The 13,883-nt window shown below is 44.9% G+C and overlaps 1 protein-coding gene across 20 annotated transcripts in view; it reads right to left on the bottom strand.

Annotated features, from left to right (window-relative positions):
• Nucleotides 1-13,883, bottom strand: part of JAZF1 (JAZF zinc finger 1) — a 304,972-nt gene that overhangs the window by 195,208 nt on the left and 95,881 nt on the right. The window contains exon 1 of one of the 20 annotated variants that reach the window (XM_036327793.1): nucleotides 5,473-5,538. The exons of the other annotated variants lie outside the window; for them this stretch is intronic. The gene's annotated coding sequence lies outside the window, so the exon portion shown is untranslated. Of the gene's footprint in view, nucleotides 1-5,472; nucleotides 5,539-13,883 lie in introns of those variants that run through there. 20 annotated transcript variants of the gene reach the window in all.

Below are 13,883 nucleotides of genomic sequence, written 5' to 3'. Positions count from 1 at the left end.
AAAGAGGCATAATCTGCTCATCACCCACTTAGCAGAGAACTAGTTTTTAAAATGAAAACCTGAAACAATGCATTCCACAAAGTGGTTGCAAAAGAAATGCTGTAAATTTTTGAACTAACCTAAATGACAGTCGAGAAAACAAACTGTCAACAACCCCCAGTAGTTAAAGGCACTTCCCCCACACTTCACATCTGCCCAGTGATCCAGGAATGTGGGAATAGCAGGAAGAGATCTTATCATCTCATTTGGGCTTCTTGACAGATTATGAAATCCAAAACCAAATAAATTTCTTTTTTTCTCTAAGAAATGCTCTGTGGCTGGCCTCATGAGCAGGCAGGATCAATAGGGTACAATATTAGGGGCACTTGGACGAATAAGATTCTGAAATCATGCCACTAGAGATCCCTTCCACGGGGTTGTATGTTCTAAGAATCTGAAAGTTGGATGGGCATTGATATATCATTAGTCCAAACTCATTCAAGGAGCATATCTGAACTCCATAGGGGTTAAGTTCCTTTAGGGAAATGACAGGGTCTTCTTTACCTCCATAACCCCAAGAGCCTGGCAGACAGTAGTAAAGCACAAGTTAACTGTAATGTTGGTGAAACGGCCAAAGACAGTCAGATGACTTTCTCTCTGAGCCCGACAGAGAACCCTCTGGAAACAAGACTCTGGAGAGGGAAGTTTTGAGTAAGAAAGAGGAGGGGCTCCAGGGAACCAGCCTTGGGTCACAGAGATAGAGAGTGAGAGCTTGGGGTAGAGGAGAGGGTGGGAGAAGGGGGAAGTGCCCCCAAGAGAGCATTCTCCAGGCAGAGTGAGGGAATGGAAGGACCACACTTGGTTCATTGCACAATGTTTCCCAGACCCCCCTCTGCCAATGAGCGCACTGTACGTGTCGCCGTCGTAGCCCAACATGTGCTGTTCGGTCGGTGCAAGATGCCTTAGAAATTTTGCAACTCTTCTGAAAAATTACCAAAGATATTTTCATGGTTAAAACGTTGTTCATTAGGTTAAGTAAAATGACGAGAGTTTAATGTGAAAGCTAAAAGAAAATCACCAAAGCACCTCATGGCCCTTTTCCCCCCTCTCCTAGGAAATTCTAAGTTATACCGGGCCCATATTTGAACTTCTTTTTAAATGAGAAAAAAAAAAACCGAGGAAATAAAACTACCACATATTTCATTTCTGTGTTAGCTCGACTGCCTGGGGCTATTTCTTCTTTCTCTTCCTTCCCCTCACAATGTACCTTTTAAATCTGACACAAAAGTCAGGAAGGAAAAAAAAAAGAAGAAAAACTGAGCTCCGTCAAACACATTTTTACTTGTGACCAAAATACCGGACCAGATGGACTGCAAACTTGCCAAGAGCACAGCTAAATATTCACAGGAGAGCTAAGCATGGAACGTAAGCATGGAACTTGCTAGTTCTTTTTTCTCTGATTTTGTTTTTATTCCACCAAAACCCGGGGCTAAGAAACACTGAGGAAATGACCCCCAGGCAGATTCCCCATCTTTTGCTTAGCACGTCACCTAAGTGTCAACACCTTAGAAGCACTGAGTTCTAACCCAAAAGATCACAGAAACACATCTCTAAGGCTGCGGAGTTTCGCCAGAGGCATTTCAAAACCTGCTGAATCCTGAAAGAATGCTGCTGGGGCTCTGACGCGCTGGGTCGGAGCTGGGAGCTGGAAAACATCAACCACAATGATGCAAGCCATCAGGGATCACAGGGTCCCGCGAAAGTACGGGGAGATCTAGGCAGGAACAGAGCTGCCCGTGCTCTTCCTCGTCACCATCTAACAACACAAACAACACTGACCAGAGGACGGCTGTTCTGCTGATCCTGTTCTTGCCTTTTTAACACTCTAATTGGGAAAATCCACTTTATGACCTGAAGAGATGAATGGCCTTTTTAAGAAAGGCTTTCCAAAAACACCCAACAAAATCCTCCAAGGATGGCCCCACTCCCCCAGAGCCAAGGGAAGCAGCGCGTACCTACAGACTCAGCGCGGGGCTGCGCTCCCACCAGTTAGCTCCTGCACCTGCCTCACCCTGAACCTGAGGGTCCCTGACAAGCTGCTGCCTTCCATCCTCAGCCAGGAGACACCTGGATGAAAACCCAGAGACAATGCTGGAGTCTGTGTCCACTTGGGCAAACTAAGCAGAGCTTTACTGCCCAGTAGGCTCACGGCCGCCGAGGCAGGAAAGGCTGGGTGCGAGCAACATGAATGGGCAGAAGGACAGCCCTCACTCAAAGTGTTTCCCTGCCACTTCAGTGATGTCGGGGCAAAGCTTCCAGGGACGATGACCTGGGCATCGGCAGGACTGAACGCTGCTGCTGTTGGTTGTGAAACTTGGCACTATTGCTGCCCTGATCCTCCCTGGGACCACCTCGGGCTCCTCACACCCCACAATCCAGCAACCCCAAGGGACTTCAACACCGAGGGCCCCAGTGTCTCCTGGGGGCTGCCCCTTCCACGCCAGGCGTTAGGCACTCTGAGTATAGACCGGGGTGGGCAAACTTTTTTGACTCGAGGGCCACAATGGGTTCTTAAACTGGACCGGAGGGCCGAAACAAAAGCATGGATGGAGTGTTTGTGTGAACTAATATAAATTCAAAGTAAACATCATTACATAAAAGGGTACGGTCTTTTTTTTTTTTTAGTTTTATTCATTTCAAACGCAGGCCGTAGTTTGCCCACGGCTGGTATAGACCCTGTAAACTCTGGAGTCAGGCGATGGAGAATGGGTTGGGCAAAATGTCTCTTGTTTTCAGCCCAGTCTCACAAAAGGAGAAAAATAAAACGAGGAGGAAGATGGGCTTTGGCCAGTTAGAAAAACATAATGAGTTGGAACCAAGTAGGGGAAAATCAGTTTGAATTTGGGAAATCTCAGTGTCCAAAATGGTTGGATGGGGGCCTTTGGGAGGGGCTCCATCCAACCTCCAAGCTGCACAGCTGGGTTAAGAGATGCCTGCCAGCGGCTGGTCAGTGCTTCGGCCTCTGTCTCTCAGCCTAGTGCCCTCTCCCTGCCTCACTCTGCTTCTCCTGAGTTGTTAATTATTTTTAAGACAAAACTATTTCTATTACTTTCACATGTACCTGAAACTGAGCTAGGAGAGGAACAATATGAGATGTTCTCCCATTAAAATGCCAGAAAGATCTCCAATTGGCATGAAAGTAATCAGTAAACACAGAAGTTTCTAATGTACGCAGAATTTATTGATTCCTTTAAGTTAACCATTCCCCTTGTTATATTAATATGCTAATTAATACATCTTATTAATTTCTCTAATAAACTCTTTCCTCAATTGCACAAGTGCAGACTTCCCCACAGACCTGGCCAGGGATCCCAGTGCTCAACTGCCATAAATGAGATTTAACCCCAATAATAAATTAGAATTTTAACCAGGGCCACAGGAAAATCTCATGAGCAGAAAATGCAGAGGTTAAAATTCAGGTCTCCCCACCCTGTGTGTAACACGGAACAGAGAAAGAACAGGCCTAGGAAATGTCACTTAAAAAACAAAAACAAAAAGGAGGAGGAGAGAGAAAGAAAACATGAGTCACTGATAAACAATCTGTTGACAACCGTGTTAGAAACCATACGAAGTGTGTTGGGATGAACAGTTGCCCGCAGTTTCCCTGGAACTCGGACAAGCTGGCTGTGATGGCATAGACAGATGGCCGGGCCATTAGCTGACTCATCCTTGAGCGCGGTTGCAAAACGCCGCCTGACATCATGCAACAGCACAGGAAGGGGTGCCGCACACAATGGGATCGAAGTCTCCGCTGGGGAAGTCCCAGAGGGTGGCTTCCACTTCCACGATGCTCTGGGGGTTCTGGAAACCAGGCCTCGGTTCAGCCACCCTGGCCTCAGCTCACAGATTCTCAGAGCAGAAGGATCTTCTGTGTCCTCCAACCTGCCTTCTTTTTCTTTTCTTTTTTAATATATTTTCATAGATTTCAGAGAGGAAGGGAGAGAGAGATAGAAACATTGATGATGAGAGAGAATCATTGATCAGCTGCCTCCTCATGCCCCCTACTGGGGACCGAGCCCACAACCTGGGCATGTGCCCTGACTGGGAATCCAACTGTGACTTCCTGCTTCATAGGTCGACGCTCAACTGCTGAGCCGCACCAGTCGGGCCCAACCTGCCTTCTGTACAGACCAGGCAGACGAGACAGAATTGCGGAAGAAATGCAACTGTGTCTTGGAAGCTCCTGTGCGACTTGGGCTTATGGAGACTACAAACATCACGCTTCTACCCACCCTGCAGGCGACCCAGCAATCTTCGCCAATGCCACACGGAGGAGGCCCACATCTGACCTCAAACCAAGCAGGGAGGCAGCAGGCTCTCACAATCAATTTCCACTTTCAACCCCAAGTGTTTCCCAGTCATTGCTTCTGTCTTTCATTTGGAACTACCCAAGCAGGGAGAGAAGGATTTAGTTCGCCCCAGCTGTGCCATTGACAGTCACGTGCACGGGCCCTTAGCATTAGATTTGGGCACTTTATTTCTCTTGGAGGCACGGGGGACGGGGGCGGGGGGGGGGAGCTTGATGTTCAGTTCACAGCACTGGCAGGGCTGAGAGTGTACCAGTTTGCTCAAAATCTCATCCCCCCCCAAGTATTAGCAGACGGATGACGGTCCCCAGAGAAGTCCCCGCCGGCCGCGGCCTGCCGGCCCTTGAGCTTTTACACCCCTAATCTTGAGGGCTGCAGACCTGGACTAAAGCTGGAAGCCAGGCTGCTTGCCTACGGACACCCCAGGGCGCCTCCTCCAGATGCCCCTCCCTCTCTGCTGGCTGCACTTTGGAAAAGTCTCCTCAGACGTGGAGAGCTGGGTCCAGGTGGGGACCCAGGAGAGAGAACCTATTCTGCTGCTCTCTCCTTGCTCGACCTCACCCTCCAACTGCTGTGAACCTTTCCCCCTTTGTTTTCAAGCAATTAAAACTACAGCTTCCCATCATCAGTGTGGTCCCCACACACAATATCTAGGGCGGTGTTTCTTTAAGACTTCCTGTATCTCTCTCTCCGAAAGACGGAAAAAAGTCTAGAGACACCACATCCCACAGGAACGGGACCTGATTGGTTTTCATGCCTGAAAAAGCCATAACACTTGGAAATAAGAAGTTAAAAACATACATGTGGCCACATTTTTCCTCTCCTCTTGCTTCCATGTCCACATGGAAAAAGAGAAGAAAAAACCGTAGATATTTGCAAAGGTTTTATGAAATATGAGCTTTGGCTGAGCCCATGTTTTTGAAAATATTTGAACCATCCAAATAGAACAGATGTTTTTGTAAAACTTTCCACCATCCGGGCGCTGTCGTCCCCTGCGTGATCTGCCCGACGTCCCGCCCGTGGGCAGGCTGATGGTGGCAGGGGATCTGAAGAAAGCTCCCCAAGTCATCCTGCCCTTCGTATACTTGAGAATAAGCCCTTTCCCCCCCACCCCCTTTTTTTCTACCTGCTGAGGCGGCTCTGGCATCTGAATGGCAACGGGGGGCCAGAGGCAGAGCGTGAAGCCAGCGGGAAGATACCAAGCTCTCTCCACAACATTCATCAGTGAGGCCTGCAATTTCACCAGGACAAGGCTTATTTCTTACTGTGTCCTGGAGCAGCAAGGTCATCCAAAATCCCCATTAAAATGTGAGCACCCAGCCGGCGTGGCTCAGTAGTTGAGTGTCGACCTATGAACCAGGAGGTCACGGTTCAATTCCTGGCCAGGACACATGCCCGGGTTGTGGGCTTGATTCTCAGGGGGATGCAGGAGGCAGCCTATCGATGATTCTCTCTCTTCACTGATGTTTCTATCTCTCCCTCTTCCTTCCTCTCTGAAATCAATAAAAACATATTTTAAATGAACAGAAAGAACCCTGAGCTCCTCGAGGGCACAGACTTGTGTTTCTCGTCCTCTTTGTGTGCCTAGCACGAGCCCACTGCACACACAGAGCCGACACACAATAAATCTGGTTGGACTTCAAGCCACGAATCTCGGTGGGAACAGGGCCACGACCAGCAGGCATCTTAACTAGAACTGGTTGCCAGGTAGAAAGCAAGATAGACAGTATTCCTACATGGTGAATGCAGCTGCTTAATATGGAACCGGGTTGGTTTCCCCCCATTAAGAACCAGCCTCCCTGTGTGTAGAAATATCCTACATGGCAGCCAATAATGCGTGTGACAGAGAAGGTCCCAATGTTAGTACTTTCCGCAGAAGTATTTTTAACCCCACTCCTGACCTGCCAAGATTTCTCCAGAACCAGCCCCTCACCATTTGCCACCCACACAGACCTTCCATCCAGTGACACGCTTCTAGCTGATTAAAGGGTTTGGAGGTGATGACAAAAATATGCTTGGTTTACAGAAACAGGCAACATGGAAGGGCACATCTGTGATCAGAAAAAGCACAAGTGTGTGGAGGAAGCTGCTTTCAATTTGCATCCGGACGGCCGGGTTCAGAGGGAGGGAGTGGCTGCCCCAGATGCTGATGGCAGAGCCTCCTGAGGGGTCCCCTCCATTACGTGTTGGTGTTTCTTACTCCGAAAACATGGAACAAAGCTACTGACAGTACAAAGGAGCTGGTTTCCCCTCATTTTTTCTTGTTGGAAGACAGAACATGTTAAAAAGAACTTGATGATCTTGTAAGCGTAAGGTAAGAGTCTATTGAACCCAGTACCTGCATTAAACACGGCTTCCATTCCAAAACCGGCAGAATGAACAACTCCCAGGCAGGCAGGGGCTTGAAGGAAGTGCAGGCTGCTAGCACACCCTGGGTTCCACTATAACGATGGTGGATATGCCGCAAACACCGCTTGCACTTTAACCCTGCCTCTGCTGTAACTGCCCTGGAGCGTTATCCCGCTCTTTCACTTCAGCGAGAAAGTGTGATAATGTTGTCAACCCGGGGTGTAAAACTGACTTGAAACAAGCGGCTATAATCAACTTCCCCCGGCCCAACTGAACTGTATGCGAGTGTGTAATAAATAATTAATGCAATTAAAGAAATGCATGGGCCCACTAGAGAGCTTAATCTGTTCAAGCTGAAGAATAAAGTTCATTTAAAATAATTGTTACCACATTTACGGATGGGTATGACTCTACACAACTCCACGCTTACAGAGCATAACACAACTTCCAAAGTCAGGCCATTGATGGAAATTGGCATCGCTTCGCCTTGGAAACATACAATTCTCATTTAAACTTAAAAAAAAAAAGTAACTGTAGAAATGAGAAAATATAGAAAACATTAAGAAGAAAATATTAACAGCACAGCCGATAATTGCACTCCCTTCCACCACCCCGAACACCTCTGGTACACTGGGCAGTAAAGATAAACACGTAACAGGCTGTTTCAAAAAGCTGGGATGGGGTTAAGGGATCAGGGAGGATGAGTTTCCCTTTCTTTGTACTGTTTAAATGTGTTATCGTGTACATGCGTTACAATTTTAAAGGAACTAGTTTATATGCACATGCACGTACCTTCCAGACTTTTCTCTGGGTACATATTTTTTTAAAAAGCTGAAACTGCAATTACATCGTGGCAATGACAGAAAACTATTATATTTAGGAAAAATAAAAAGACAACCTCTCACCTTGTTTCTGTCCCCTTCCCAACCTGGGGAGGGTACAGGGGGGTAGGGGGGACCCCAGCCTGAAGATACACGGCTTCCACAATCAGCACTGAGTGTCGGTGTGGGGAAGGGATGGATGTGTGACCCACAATCTTTCAGACAAAATCCTATTGTTATTTGGGTATCACTCATTAGAGTTGAAGAGGAGCTGCCCAGTTCCCTAAGTTTTTAAACAAGCCATCAATACCTAGAAAGGCCACAGACACAGAGCTAATAAAGCCACAGCCTGGCTGGAAACCCAGCCTCTCCATCCCTCAGGACTCTCCCCCCCCCCCCCCCCCCTCCCGTCCCGTCCCGTCCCAGCCAAGGCTCTGCTTTGTAGGCTCTGGTATCAGCAGTCTCACTTCTGAGGCGGTCAGTCCTCAGACCGGCCCTGCAGTGTGGGGACCTCAGGAAGCTCCCCCAAGTCATGACCACGGTACTCTTTGGACCCCAATCTTTTTTTTTTTTTAAATATATTTTATTGATTTTTTACAGAGAGGAAGGGAGAGAGATAGAGAGTTAGAAACATCGATGAGAGAGAAACATCGATCAGCTGCCTCCTGCACATCTCCTACCGGGGATGTGCCCGCAACCCAGGTACATGCCCCTGGCCGGAATCGAACCTGGGACCTTTCAGTCCGCAGGCCGACGCTCTATCCACTGAGCCAAACCGGTTTCGGCTGGACCCCAATCTTAACATTTGCTTTATTTTCACTTCAAAGCAGGTTGTTGAGCTGAGTTTGGCCTTAGTGGTTTGGCCTGAAGTGTTTGCCCTTCTGCTGTGGACAATCACACAAGGTGTACTTAAAACCACTGAGGTGACACCCCTGCCCCCACCCCGCCAATTTTTGGGTTAATCCTCACTTGAGGATATTTTTTCCATTGATTTTCAGAGAGTGGAAGGGAGGGGGGAGGGAGAGAGAGAGTGAGAGAGAAATATCCACGTGAGAGAGACACATGGATTGGTTGCCTCCCGCATGGGCCCCCAACCAGGGCCAGGGATTGAACTTGCAACCCAGGTACGTGTCCTTGCCTGGGAATCGAACTTTCGACGCTTTGGTGTGCAGGCTGACACTCTAACCACTGAGCAACGCTGGCCAGGGCGGTGTACCCTTTTTTGAGGAATACTGAACCCTTACGTGTCATCATGCTGACTATATCCATTTATTCCCTCCACCCTCCTGGGGAAGGCTGGCTGGCAACCCCATGAGGGACAAGCATTCTGTTGGGGCTGGTTTCAGAATAACTAACCTTCCACAGGCTGAAGGCCCTGGATTTGTGAATTCTTTTTTGCAGCAAAGGGAGAGAAGATTCAAAGACAATCTCATGATTACATGATCAAACCTAAGAAAATTCGATAATCACAAATGGAAAGAAACTGTATATGAAAGAGGAACCCAAATGCCAAATAAACTTAGTTGTTTAAGTTGAAATACATGCTCAAAAATAAGAGGTTTTTTCCCCCCGTTAAAAAAATCAGAGGTGAGGCTTCCCCTCCACTGTATTCTACCACTTTCTCATGCTTTATAAAAATACAGCCAAGTAACTATTACACAAGACTCGCTGCAAATTTCACAGAGCCTCGCATTTCCCTGTGCTGCGCTAGACTTCAGGCTTCTGGGAGGGATCTTCACATTATTTGGCAAAATGCATACTTTGCCCAGGTAAGCTAACAGGTCAGCGTCTCAATGTGAGAAGAAGGGCCATTAAATGTTGGTTCAGGTCACCAGATGAGGCTCACTTGTGGCTAAATTTAATTATCTTTCCAATTTTTTTTTTTTGTGGTCAAATACACATAACATAAAATTTGTCATCTTACCCATTTTTAAGTGTACAGTTCAGTCGTATTAAATACAATCATAATTTTGTGCTACCATCACTACCAGCCATCTCCAGAACTCTTTCACCTTGAAACTGGAACTCTGTAGCCATTAAACAATAACTCCCTATTGCCTCAGCCCCTGTCAACCGCCATTCTACTTTCTGTCTCTGAGTTATTATTCCTTTCATAGGAATAGTTCAAAGTTCAAGTTGTGGACTAGAGCTGAAACCTGAAATGGGATTTTAATATTATGCATAACATCTTAAAAGGCCAACAGGAAAGCAGTATCCCATATGAAGCAGAAATGCAAGAGAAAGAAGAAACAAAAGAAATTTATAGGGCTTTGAAACAAAGAAATAGAAATACATATGTATGTATATATTCAGGGCCTATTAAATGATAAATGTTAGAAGAAATGAGTCATTTGAGTAAGCAATCAACTTAAATTTAGCAATTAGGAGTTTATGAAAGAATATTTTCATAGTTATGCTGATGTTTAAATTTTGCATACTATTTCTCATTAATGAGGACATCCCGCCTTGCCCACTGTGTGGAATTATTTATTTTTCAATTGAAATTGGATTGACATTATTATACATGCCCTCATTTTAGGACAAAGGCTTCCAGTCACTGGAGATGCCACTGTGAATCCCACGGGTCCAGAATGTTTTTAATGAGTGGTCCAAGTGTTTACAAGAAATGTCAACCGTGAACAACAATAACAACTCCTCCTGAACTATGTCCTCATTTTCTGGAAAGAAATCAAGGATGAAAGGATACATGACCCTGGAAATATTATCTGCTTTTAGAGAACTGTGCTAAGAAACCAAGCAGGGCCTGGAGAGGTGGGTAAGGGCCTAGTCTTTGGAGCTGAGCTGGGCTCAAATCCTAACACCTCACTTCAAACTTGTGACTTGGCAAATCACCGAATCTCTCTGAACACAAGTGTCCTCAGATGTAAAGCGAGTGTCTGTGGAGTGAAGATGTTTGGAACAATGATCTGAAATGAGGAACAGAAAGCTCTCATTCGGTAGTAAGTTTTCTCGCTATGATAACCCAGCATCTTGGGGACTAACAGAAGTGAGCTCCTCCCTTACTCCTGCCCCACAGAAGCTCATTCACTCACTTACAGTAAGTCATTGGCTTGACAGTGAGCTGACCTACTCCTAGAATATGAAAATTATTGGTTAAATAATTCAAAAATACACATATAGAGTAAACAAACAGCTTACCCTCATTCCCATTTTCCCTTTTCATCATGAACGATTTGGTGTGCATTTTCCCAAACCTTTTCTATGCACCTATAAAGGTATATTGTAGTTGGATACTTTCCCCCCAAAACAGAATCACACTTTACATACTGTAAACAACTTGCTTTACTCAACAATATATAATAGGCAACATTCTTTTTATAGTGTCCTACAGTGAATGTTTTATGTACTCCTCATATTAATAGATATTTAGGTGAATCCACTTTATTTTTTTCCATTAAAAGGAAAAGTTGACCTAAGTGGTCTTGCTAAATACTTGATTGATTTGAGACTTAACCTGACACTAGCTACTTTGATCAGAGTGACATCAGATCATAAATAAGGTCACAATAACATAACAGGAGGGATGAGAGAACTTCCATTGGCATTTGGAAGATTTTTCTCCTCTTTGACTCAAAATGAACGCACTGCACAGGAACGCCTTCTCCCATTCTCAGTGCAGAGACACAGCTCAAATGCTTAAAAGTACACGTTTAGGATTCTAGACTTGGTTTAACTCAAAATGGCCTTGATTGGATGGGGTCCCTCCGCTGTATTAAAACCGCTCTAATTGCATTCTTCAAGCCAGCTGAAAGCTGACAGCTTCCGCCCCCGGCTCATTATCAGAGCACTTCAAGGGGCTCCATTATGCACAGAGCACCTGGTCCAAATTTATTTCAACGGCCCAGGGCAAAATGGGAAGGTGCTTAATGTTCAACCACAATGGTGACATTTTTATGAGATAGCCAAGGTTCAGAAACAAATAAATGAAAGGTTTGAAAGGAGCACGAACAGAAACTGTGACAATAAAAATTCAACATTAATATATCAATTTTAAACCATATACCACCCATACACTTGGGGTAAGGCCAAAGGTTCAATGTAGGCTAAACAGAAAGAATAAAAGATGGTGGTGGTGGGGGAAGCCAATAGCCAACTTCTCCCTAAAAGATGGGTCGAATGTTTAATTTAAGGACATCATAATGAGATGTGGATAGTGAGTTCTGGTTAGGATAGCGATTATCTTATCCATCTGCACCAACGTGAGAATCAAAGACAACTCAGCCAGAATTTGGAGTCCCAAATGTCTCATGTTCGTACTCTTTCTCTAAGCAATTGCTTACCTAATTTCTGTCTTTCTCCCTTTTAATGTTTCCCTTTTGGAAATGAGTAAGTTAAACATTCCTTACACAGATGTTTCCATAAGAAAACACTGTGCAAATATGTATTTAGAACTTTTTAATAAAGGGATAATAGGAAAGTTTCCCAGGTAGAACCTGGCAGGTCCTAAGTAAACATCACATCCTATTGCATAAATCTGTATCTAGACTTCTTGTCAAGTGGGATTTTGCTCTCTGCAGTTGAGCACTTGCAGAGGACTTGGTACACAGACGACAACCAATTGTAAAGCCTCCAAACCCAGCTGCAGAGCATTAGGGAGCTCTACCCTCCACCAAGACTCTGTTTAAAGAAACGTTTAAAATAAATATTTGTATTCTTTTACTAAACACAACAATGACACTCACATCAGGACCTAAGAAAATGATGAATGAAAAATGATAACACTGGCACTTTACAATGGGAATGCTGACTACACTGGAACTCTACAGATTTACTAAATGTTTAGTCTCTTAAGAGAAAAAGAGGAGGATAATTAATCAACTACACGAGGAAAGTTTTTTTTTAGCTATTAGTTGCTTTTGGTATTGTAATTTTATCTTTCTCAAGCATTTTCCTTATTAAGCCGACTATACAATTAATTGGCCAGACTATAAAGGCTTTAATTATTTTACTGATTTAAAAAGGCAATTAGGCAGCACCTATTTTTCACTTATTGATCGTACCTACTCCAGTTCTCAATCCGAATTCATGAATCATTGGGCAACTGGTATAACCACAGGATGCTACTTGAGCCTTTTCCCCCCCAACAAATGAATAAAAGCCCTTAAAATTAATTATCTGATAGAATCACCCTAATTACCAAAAAGGAAAAAAGAATAGGTGGCAAAATCCCTTTATAATAAATTCTGTATGTAAGTCACCCAGCGAAGTGACCACTTCTGGGACCGCCTGCAGCTACTGCAATGCTCAGTCTTGGAATTTGGGAACTTGATCTGGGTTTTCAATAATGGGGGTTTCATTTAGTTCTGACTGAGCCTTGCTTGAGCCTTTACTGGGTCCGGCTGTCTCCTTTGAAACCACTTAAAGGGGTGGAGCTCTGGAGTCCACAGGGAATTTCCCAGCTCACCATGGAAACTGAAGTAGTTATGTGAATTTCCGACATCCAGGTCCAGGTTTCTTCTTCACTTTGACCCCTCTCGTTATCTTCCCCACCTCCTACCTATTTATGAGCTACAATGTAATACAGATAAAAATACCTGAGACCACAATGACAGCTGTCCATGGGGCTGCTTAGAAGGCAAACAGTCCTAGCCTTTCCCATCTTCCCAGAGCAGGACACATGGGAGGGGGTGGGGGTGGGGGGTGGGGGTAGAAAGCTTTAACAAGGTGCTGTGTCAGATGAAACATTTGAGAACCGTTGCCATAGAACAGACGGTTTCTAGCCTTTGTGTGGCCCCCCAGCTCTACTTTAGGAGGTCACTGGAAGGATGATAATGCACCATTTATACGCAGAGTGGTATGGTGGAAAGAGACCTAGATTCAGGTAAGAAGACTGTGCTGGATTCAAGCACTGGATGGCATTCAGTAGCTGTATACTGAACACAGTCATCTTTAAGTCTTCCCAGATTTCATTTCTCCATCTATATATAACATGAGGATATTTATGCCTGCTTTACCTGTCACAGAGAACCGCTGAGACCTCCACACACTCATATATAAATTGTGTGTAAAACACTCTGTAGATTGAAAACTAGCATTACAAACTTCACTATTTCTGCAAAGGCCATTTCCTTCATTCAATCACCTGTGCTGCCCTCTGGTGGTGAATGAGCATCAGTGCTACTCAAAACTGACTGAATAGAAGATATTACTACAAGATTATTTTTATGAGACTAACTTTTGATTGTTAGGCTTGTGGAACATACAAAGGATCTAGTTGTGTTTTTCTTTTAATCTTGATTCCATAGCAGAGCCTGAATTTCAGTGGCACAGAGAAGAACTTTAAGGAAAGAATTCTAAATTTGTGAGCAGCGAATCCAGACACTATATTCCTACCCAGTTTTTTGAA

This window comes from Myotis myotis, unplaced genomic scaffold (genome assembly GCF_014108235.1).
Source record: "Myotis myotis isolate mMyoMyo1 unplaced genomic scaffold, mMyoMyo1.p scaffold_m19_p_11, whole genome shotgun sequence".
NCBI lineage: Eukaryota > Metazoa > Chordata > Mammalia > Chiroptera > Vespertilionidae > Myotis > Myotis myotis.
Note: the sequence above shows the minus strand (reverse complement) of the source record. Positions and strands in the feature narration are given on the sequence as shown.